The sequence below is a fragment of the Epinephelus lanceolatus genome, chromosome 24 (assembly GCF_041903045.1).
Source record: "Epinephelus lanceolatus isolate andai-2023 chromosome 24, ASM4190304v1, whole genome shotgun sequence".
Lineage (NCBI taxonomy): Eukaryota > Metazoa > Chordata > Actinopteri > Perciformes > Serranidae > Epinephelus > Epinephelus lanceolatus.
This window is the reverse complement of record NC_135757.1, coordinates 718489-728570: the sequence shown is the minus strand read 5'-3', so window position 1 is coordinate 728570 and position 10082 is coordinate 718489. Positions and strand designations below refer to the sequence as shown.

The 10082-nt window shown below is 42.0% G+C and overlaps 1 protein-coding gene and 1 pseudogene across 6 annotated transcripts in view; both read left to right on the top strand.

Moving 5' to 3' along the window:
• Window positions 1-3771: 3771 nt before the first annotated feature.
• LOC144461950 (E3 SUMO-protein ligase ZBED1-like) lies at window positions 3772-10073 on the top strand (annotated as a pseudogene).
• LOC117250004 (NLR family CARD domain-containing protein 3-like) overlaps window positions 4778-10082 on the top strand; it is a 27212-nt gene continuing 21907 nt past the window's right edge. For 4 of the 6 annotated variants that reach the window (XM_078165740.1, XM_078165742.1, XM_078165738.1 and 1 more), the window contains exon 1: window positions 4778-4935. The gene's annotated coding sequence lies outside the window, so the exon portion shown is untranslated. The remainder of the gene's footprint in view (window positions 4936-10082) is intronic. The other 2 variants (XM_078165741.1, XM_078165739.1) reach the window with 2 other exon arrangements.

Genomic DNA, 10082 nt, shown 5'->3' with positions numbered 1-10082 from the left:
GTGCATGTAAACACGTTACTCTGACTATTATCGGAGTACTCCAACTCCGATTAAGACACCCAGATAATGCGATTGGAATTTGATTTTCTCTGGCATGTATACGCCTTAATCGGAGTTAAACTAGACAATGCATGTGCGCATGCTCAACACCCCCCACGCCGGTATATGACCCTGGAACAGACGAGACATGCTATTGTTGTAGCCCTCCAACAGCATACAGCGTTCTTGTCTGCCTCTCAAAATCACCGTGACCGCGAGGGATAGCGTGCACCTTATCTGCACAATCAGTAACACGTACATTACGTACGAGATGAACAAAGCTGTTCGATTATCCATCTTGCTATTGTTCGAAAATGCCGGTCTGCCGCCTGACTCCGGTTGTTTATTACTAAGTCACGTAATAGGTCAACCGGAAAGGGGGCGGTATTAACCCGCTGAAACGACGCATATCGCCACCTAGTGTTGAGGAGGAGGACACGTTCCCGTCAGTAATTTGATTTTCTCAGTTGCATATGAACTGGGACAAGGACAGAAGTCCGATTAGACGCCACAATCGAATTTTGAGCATAGCTCGATTAATCTGTGCATGTAAACGTACTGAGTGACTAACAGACAGCTACTTGACAGAGACAGCAGACTAACTGGACGACATGACCAAACACAAGTATGACGCTGAATATATGAAACTGTGTGGACCCTGAACTGATGACTGAGGAGAAATCTGGAGCCTGTGATTGGACCAGATGGAAACCACTGTCTTAGACACAGATACACAGAGAAATAGAGTCCAGACTGAAAAATGCTCAAGTTATCACTTAATAAGTCGACTAAAAACAAAAGTATCAAACAAAGCCAACTTACAGCTTCTTCAAAGTGTTGAAGACGAAGAGAGAAAAGGCTCCGACACAGGTGAGCTGGTACCTGGAGTGAGTCATGAAGCAGGACAGGCAGGAAGGGCAGGAACAGGAGCAGACTTTCACAATAAGACGCTGTTGAGATCTACAGTGTGACAGAGTATTTCAGTGACATATGGCTCTAGACATACAGCACATGTTGCAGTACTTTATACCACATATTTATTTTCAAGGTGACTCAACAATATTTCATCCATGTGATGCAGCAGAGTTTGGACACATCCTGTCTTCTTTCAGTGTTTAGTCAGACACTAGTTGCCTCTATAAGGAATCACAACTTTCCACTCTGGCTGACTCCTTTTTCCACTCACTTGTTTAAAGCTCATTTTCCTCTTTAGATGAATGACATGTGTTTTGTTACTCAAGTGAGGTGAAGCTTTAAGACCTGAAGGTGAAGCTCGAAGTAAAGCACAAAATGATCAAAACAAGTGGAGCAGATAGACGGAGGAATCTGTGAGGTCAGTAGTGTCGGGAGAGGAGGAGTGAAAATGTAAACCAAAGGAAACTAAAGTCACAACACAGAGGTATGTGGTGAGAGGAGACGTGCCCAAAGACTGGCTGCTGCTCTGGTTTATATGCATGAGACACATACCTGGCCCAGGTGTCTCATGCTGCTGATGATCCTCCAAACAGGTCTGCAGCCCTGGAGACAGAAAGCTCCACAGCTGTCACAAAACACAAGAGAGACAGAGAAAAGTCAAACTTAGAGCTGAAATGAGTTTTAAACAGATTTTACTGATTCTGGTCACGTTTCTGAAATAATTGTTTCATCATCATTTCTATATCAGTGTGCAGAGTTTGCATGTTCTCCCCGTGTCAGCGTGGGTTTCCTCCAGAAGACATGCAGGTTAACTGGTGACTCTAAATTGTCCACAGGTGTGAATGTGAGTGTGAATGGTTGTCTGTCTCTATGGCCCAATCCCAAACCACTCCATGTCCACTCTCACTCCAAATCAAGTTACACTCACAGCTGCGGAGGGCACTCCTGATTAAGGGGAAGTGTATAAAAGAGAAGCCAAACCATGGGACGCCCTCGCCACTCTGCCGGAAGAAGGAAAGAGATGTAACCATGGATACCGACAGATGCTTTGTGAAAGCAAAATAGAGCAACAGGCTACTAAAAAAAAAATTCAAATATGAATTAAAATTAGATAAATTAAAAATAAAGTTTAATAAGTCAGATAAGAGTTACAGTGCAGTGTAATCAAAGTAATTCACTTGTTCATATTTTCTAGACACAGTTCACACATTCACAGATGAACTTCATTCATTAATCTGGGCAATCTTACTCCCATCCTGCTTTGCAGCATTCCTCTTTTTACTGAAAAGACTCATTTTTAATTCAGCGATTAATTAACTGCTTTGTTTCTTCTTCTGTCCCTTTGAACACATGATTATATATTTCTTTAAAAATCATGAGAATGGGAGGAGGACATGTTTATTCAGTTTTAAATGGTTTACTGAAGCATATGGACATGTAGGTTTTCATCTTTTGACACCAAACATTCTGTGAGTTTGTTTGAGACTGTAAAGTCAGTGTGAGGAAACAAATGTGTGTGTTTGATCTAAAATATTTTACAAAGTAGAAAGACGGAACTCTCACATTTGTACGTTGTTTCCTCCATTGTGATGTTGCGCTTCCTGCTGGGCTCATCAGAAGCCTGCACTGATGCACAGTCCCTATTTAAAGGGATAGTTCTGATTTTTTGACATGAAGTTGAATGACATACTCATGAGCTGTGTCGTGCATCAACAGTGACTTTTCCCCTACTGTGTCCTGTGAGCAGAGTTCAGACCTGATTCTGGTGATGAAGTAGGTGGTTCTGGACAGTTTGCTGGGGTCACACAAATAAAACATTTTGCTTCCCAAAGAGAGATTTATATTGTTACACAAGAAAATATATAAAAATGGTGCGGACTTGTGATTTTCTGGGCTGTAGCAACAAAAACCTGTCTGATTCGCCGTATACATTTCACTGCTTTCCTGTCATGGACATTGCTATTAGGCAACTTTGGCTTCTTGCGGTAGGTTTGAACATTGAAACCAAAGTGGCAAGGATAAAAAAGCTTCATGTGTGTAGTGCGCATTTCAGCAAGGACGATTATGTTCCTACAAGCCCAGGACAGAGGAAGAAACATGTCTTGAAGAGCGCTGCTGTGCCAGCACCCCAGGTAAGAACAACTAGCTAACGGTGTTATGTAAAGAATCAGCTAGTAACATTATGATCAGCAAATCGCTCTGACCAGTGAAGCTTCTACATAACATACCGTTATATGATGACTGTTATTACTGTCAGCACCTATGAGGAAGTGTGGTTGTGATAATAAGGATCGCCACAGTAACAAATACTGAACAATTTCTGTTGTCAGTGTCATGTGTCAATTATAGTGTGCTGTTTCTACGAGTATGCGTCAAGTCACAGTACATGTTAGCTGTGTGGGAGTTTCTAAAATAACTGACGTGGGAGGCCACAGTGTCATGTGGAAGTCAGTCAAAATAACATGAAAAAGAAGATGAAGGTCATATGGAAAAAATATTTCACTGGTAATACATCATTACAAATTCTCAAAATCATATCATACCCCGCAAAGTGGATAAAGGCCGAGCCTACTCCGAAAAAAGCCATATTGTTTCTAAGTGGAATGATTGTACAGAAACATATTGGTCACTGGAGGAATCTCAATATCTAATCCAGCTTCTGTCTTCCAACAGAGTCCAGATCAGTCGTCTAATCCTGTACGAGGCCCCAGATTGTGGTGGCAGAAGTGAACAAACACAGAGTGAAAGGATCAAGTTGTCTTTTGGGTTATTTAAGAAAAGTGATAGAACAGAATAATAAGAGTTATAACGGAGTCAATGGATCAGCTGACAGGTCAGAGCTCTGACACCTGGAGTGTCCTCTGTACGTCTGCCAAAGAATCACAGATTCAGTCACATAATATAATTAAAACTTGGACGTGCACAGCCAAAGAGAGGCAAAGGGAGGCCTCCAGTGAACCTCACTCTTGTTTTTCTTGTGTTTATTACTTACGTTCAATACAACTGGTCCTCAGAGACTGTCGAGCACAGTAAGGTAGCTTCATCGCATTACTGCTTCACTATCTTCTTCCCTGACGCCATGACCACGGCCAAAAAGCTCTGTGCTTCCCCCATATGCAACACACCTGGCTGCATTTGATCTGAATAAGGCCCAATTTGTACGCAGCTGCCACACAATGTTCACTAGTGGTATTACAACAACACAAAAACCAGCGCAAACACAAGGACAATGGGCTCTGACAGTGATCGTCCCACAGACCAACATTGAACACGTATTAAAACTCCAGTGGCGTGTGAAGAGACACTGCGTCATCTGTGACATCAGGACCAGAACAATCCACACTGGTCTGATCAAAGTATTTTTCAGCCAGCGATACCTGTCACTGAGCATGGTGTGTGTGTTTGGGCTGCCTCTCCGTCACTTGCATCAGTGTCGTCTGATCTCAAAATCACTCTCCATTTTGGACGGCATCAGTCGCTTCCTGCACTCTGGACAGAAGACCTCTCTCTCTGACATGGAAGAGTAAAACATAGTAAATAAATACAAAGAAAAGAAGGTGTAAATCAAATGCGATCAAAGTGTTGCACAGTAACTAAATATCTGCATGTTGCAGACACTGTAATAATCAGAGGAAAAAGACATTTAGTGACTTGAATGTGGACAAATGTGCTCCAATCAAACACAGAGATGAGCTCAGAGAAAAGTCCTCAGGCTGTGTGAGTCCATGTATAAACACATTAAGTGTCCAACAGGATAAACAGTGGGACCTGTAAACTATGTCAGTGTTTGTTGTTCTTCTTCAAACCTTTACAGATTAGTTTTCAGCTAACTGAAGCTGGCAGACAAACTGTTAACGGATATGACTCGTGTCTAACAGTCCCGCGCCTCTCCAACTGTTTCCTTCCTGTGTAAACTTTACTTTCACTTTGAAGGATGGTGGTGACGCAGCTTGTTTCCTCCACCTGCACCTCCAGCTGAAGGTAATATAAGCCGTTTAAAAGCCTTTGACTCGTTCACACAGGCTGCCGTTAGTTTAGTTGGTCTAGAGACAGCAGGACTTTAATCTAACACGAGTGTGACTTGTCTAACAGAGAGTCTGTGGAGGAGGCGGAGACGAGCCGCTGCTCTGCCGCTGTCTGAGCCTCTTAAGGCGGCTGAGAGCAGCAGGTAGTGTCGGTGAATGTTCCGTCAGTAGATTTATACTACAGGACTGATGTGGAGACAGCAGGAAGGAGCTTAGCAGGGACTCAACCGGTTGTTTGTCAGCACACACCGTAAATGTTGAACTGCGTCACAAGCTGGCGCTGCTCCAACAGCTGCTAGAGACGTCATCACGCTGCATTCAATCAATCAATTTTATTTATAAAGCCCAATATCACAAATCACAATTTGCCTCACAGGGCTTTACAGCATACGACATCCCTCTGTCCTTATGACCCTCACAGCTGATCAGGAAAAACTCCCCAAAAAAAACCCTTTAACGCGTTCAAGGCCCTCATGCTGCGTTCACGGGACACAGTGAGAGCCTGCTGTAACATTTGGCCTTTGCTCGTTTGTTGGAGGTCCAGTTTGAGATTTTATCAGCAGCTTCTTAATGATTGAAGGTTTCCTGGAGAACAAAGTGTCATTTGGCTCTAATTAAAGGACAAAGTGTTGTTTCAGCGAGTTTATTGTGTCGAGAGTTTTTTGTTTAAAGAAAGTGAAGTGTATTTAATATGTAAAGACGAGACTCTACAGGTGCAGTTTGTTGCTTCCATAACATGTTTTCTTTCTGACTAGTGGGAATAAATCATCCAAAATACACATGTAGGTTGATTTTAGTTCAGACCTGCACTCTGGAGATTAATGCAAAAAGCACACCTTTAATTAGATCATGTCCCATGTTCATATTTAAATAAAACAATGATGATAATAGTTTTAATGTCAGTAATCAGCTGGTGAGGTGTCATGATGATATCTATCAGTCAAACATTTGACACTAGTGTCTTATCATTGGTCTAAAACATGTCTGAAACTTAACAATACATATGTTTAAAGGCCATTTTCTCAGCATGAGTTTTGATCATATTCTGAGTAATAAATCTTTTCTTCAGTGTGACTAACACAAACCAAAGCTTCCAGTGTTATTCCTTTTTACATCCTGAAGGTTTTTACCGAGGGGTTTGTTCATGTATCATTCACAGCCTGATTTACAGAACTTGTTATTCCTACAAATATGGCCAAACACTGTTTGTTTGTTTTTTTATTTTTTGATTTATGGAGTGATAAAAATAGATATCCAAATGTAACTCTGTATAAATATCTAACTATAATGTGACAACAAAATGAAACAACGTTTTTAAACCTGACTTCATCCAATGTAAAGATTTTTGTTTTGGAAATGTATGCAAATGAGTGCATGTTTGATTAGATGATGCATCATTTGCATATTTAAACATAGAATGTTAGAGTTGTAATAACAAAAACAAACTTGCCTTACGGTAAGTAATCATCTGGGGATGTTTCATGGTGATATCTACATGTTCACTATGGAGGACCGCAACTGCCAAAATTAAAAATAAATACATACATAAATAAATGAGTCAATAAATATGCCATTAAATTGCACCAAAAATGCATAAAAAATAAATGTAGGCTTTAATTAACTGATAAAATGCGTCTTTTCTTTGTATATTTACACTCCTTCACACATTTAATACAATTTACACATTTACATTCCCTCATACATTCTTTGTACATTTACATTCCTTCCTGAATTCTTTTCACATTTACATTTCTTCATGCCTTTCTGCATGAAGAAATGTAAATGCAAATGAGGGGGCTGTCCAAAGTGTGTCATGGGGTGAACTTTTCGCCTATTGGTTGATCGACACCCGAGTGCATGGATCGACTATACATGTCTTGCTCCCCACAGTCACAGCCAGCTTAGAGGAAACCTCAGAGGACTAAAGGGGTTTTTTCTGATCAGCTGTGAGGGTCATAAGGACAGAGGGATGTCGTATGCTGTAAAGCCCTGTGAGGCAAATTGTGATTTGTGACATTGGGCTTTATAAATAAAATTGATTGATTGATTGATTGACTGTGATGGCTGGGGCCGTATGGAGCTTGGAGCTTTATCCCTATCTTTGTTCAAGAGAGTGGTCTATCAGTTTGAGAGCATTATTTATTGATTTGACATCCAGATTTTGTAATATTGTCCCTCAAAGCTCTAGCCTGGTGTTGCCAGACCCAATTTGCAAGACGCGAATGGGTCTAGACACAGAGTGTACATTTCCTCTATTCCCAAGGGGCGGTATCAACGGATGTCACCCAAAGTGCCCCTTCACGCAATTGGAAGGACGGAAAACTAATCAGAGTAAATCAAATGTGTGACGTAAGCTGGCACAACGCCACTGTAAACAGACCAGCAAGCTGCAGCGGAGAGGAGCTGTGATGATGTCTGGGAAAGAGTGTTGTCGTCTTTGTGAATTTCCTCCTCACTGTGGACTCCGAGTTGCATGGCTGCGATTCCCAGCTTGGTCGCTTCCCTGACCTGCTCCTCCATGAGAGCAACTAGTGGAGAAACAACAATAGCCACTGGGTTTTCACTGAGTCCCATCTTTTTCCCCATCAATGGAGCCAGTTGGTAAATTAAACTTTTACCAAACCCTGTAGGAAGGACGACAAACACGTCCTTTGTTCAATAAAAGCTTCCAGTGCAGCCGTTTGTTCTGCTTTTAAAGAAAATGTACATTCCAGGTCGTTCAAGACATTTACCATTGTAGTTTCAAAATCAGTAGCCATGTTGGTTGTTTACGAAATGCATTCACTCCGCTCCTTGTCCCTCCTATTCTGATGACGTGCCCACCCCAAAGTGATAAACGGTTGTGATTGGCCCGGTGAGCTTTAACCGATGCCAGAATGCACCTTTATGATTGCATGGCCAGACTGATCTGCAAAGCAAAATAGAATATGAGCTTGCGAGAGTAGGATGGTTTCACCAGGCTAGATTTTGACAGGGTTGTTACACAAAAAAATCCAATTGCAGAGCAGAAATCTGAGAGCAGAAATTCCACGAGCGCACAGAAGCAATTTGAGCACGAGGAGAAAAACCAAAGCTGGAGCAGGAAATCTGTGCAAGCAACATGGTATATTTCTGTGTCCCTAGTCTAATGCACTTAGACATTCAGGAAAAAGGAAACGTATCGCATGTGTTAGTGAATTTGTACATATTTTACTTTAGAATTTCAATGGCAGGAAGTAAGGGTGTGTGTGTGTTTGGGGGGGTGGGGGGGCGTGCAGATTTTGTCCCCCCCCCAGTGTTGACTCCATGGCTACAGCCTTGTGATAAAGTTACTGTATTCAGTCAGGAAAAAACACAAGGGAAGCCACGGAAGTTACCCTCGGAGTCGGGCTGTGCAAGGTTGGTTGCATGAACACATTCACTTGCTCCCTGGTAACCTATCAATCAATCAATCAATCAATCAATCAATTTTATTTATAAAGCCCAATATCACAAATCATAATTTGCCTCACAGGTAGGGATGCACATGATTAACCGTTTAACCGTTAACCGACTATCGTTTTTTTTTTTTTGTTTTTTTTGGGTTTTTTTTTTTTTTGCCACGTGTCAGTCAACTCATGGGGGCGTGCCGACACGTGCAGACTACTGACTCGTGCAGTCTGCCATATTTAGGAATTCGCAGCAAAAATGAGTTGAGCAAAAAGGAGTAATGTGTGGGACCATTTTGACCGAAAGAACGATGATGTTATTTGCAAAATATGCAGTGCAACACTGAAATATAGCAGTAGTACGAGCACAATGCAATACCACTTGCAAAGCAGACATCCACAAGCATCAGATGATGGAGGACTACAGTCAACTTTGCTCTCCATGATAGCGGGGAGAAGATGCGACGCGCGGCGGTCTGAGCAGATAACTCAGAAAATTTGTTCGATGGTGGAGAAGGACATTTTGCCTATCAGCGTGGTCAGTGGCGAGGGTTTTCAGGAGCTACTGGGCTATATCGAGCCTAATTACCAAATCGATCAAGACCGACCATTACCCGTCGACTTGAAGCCCGTTATGAAGAGAGAAAAAAAGAACTTAAAGCGCAGCTTGCAAGCACAAAGTTCGTGGCTCATTACAACCAACTGCTGGACCGCGCTCACAACGGAGAGCTATGTGACAGTTACATGTCACTACATCGATGAGGATTGGAAAGTTAAATCTGCCGTCCTGCTAACACAGAATATGCCAAGCAGACACACAGCTGACAACCTCGCAGCTAAACTAAATGATGCGGTGGAGACATGGGGACTCAGTGGGAAAGTGTCTGCATGCGTCCACGATAACACGCGCAACATTGTGACTGCCAACTCTCTCAGATGGGTGAACTGGGACTGAGTCCCCTGTTTTGCGCATACACTGCAGCTGGCGGTAAATGATGGACTCAACATTTTTGTGCATCATGTTATTGTTGCAGCTGGGCGGCTTGTCAGACACTTCAACCACAGCACTCCTGCATGCAAAGCACTGGAGGCCAAACAAGAACAAATGCAGCTTCCAAAACACGAACTTTTCCAGTCATGTAAAACAAGATGGAACTCGGTGTGTGACATGTTCGCAAGACTCCTGGAACAACGGTGGGCAGTTACAGCTGTTCTGTCCGACCGAACAGTTACAAAACTGCAAGAAGCCAGAACCCTTGAGATCCGAGACGAGTACTGGCAGATAATGGAGGAGATTGCGCCGGTGTTAATGTGCGACCACCGTCATGTCCACAGAAAAGGAGGTGTCAGTTTCCAACATTTATCCCATCACCTTCAGCTTGCTAAACAAACACCTGACGAGAGCTGAAGATGACGGCCAGAGAGTGAGAGAGTTCAAGGCGAAGGTCCGGCAGTCATTGTTAATCTGTTTTTATTTTTATTATTAAGCACTTTTTAACTTTGTTTTGAAAAGGGCTATACAAATAAAGTTATTATTATTATTATTATTATTATTATTATTATTATTATTATTATTATTGTGTGACCGGATGGGGGTAAGCTATTTAGCTATAATAGTAATTGTTATCATTATTATTATGCTATGTTCCGTTATGAAATAAGAGGGACATTAATTAGGCTATAATACTGTTCACCA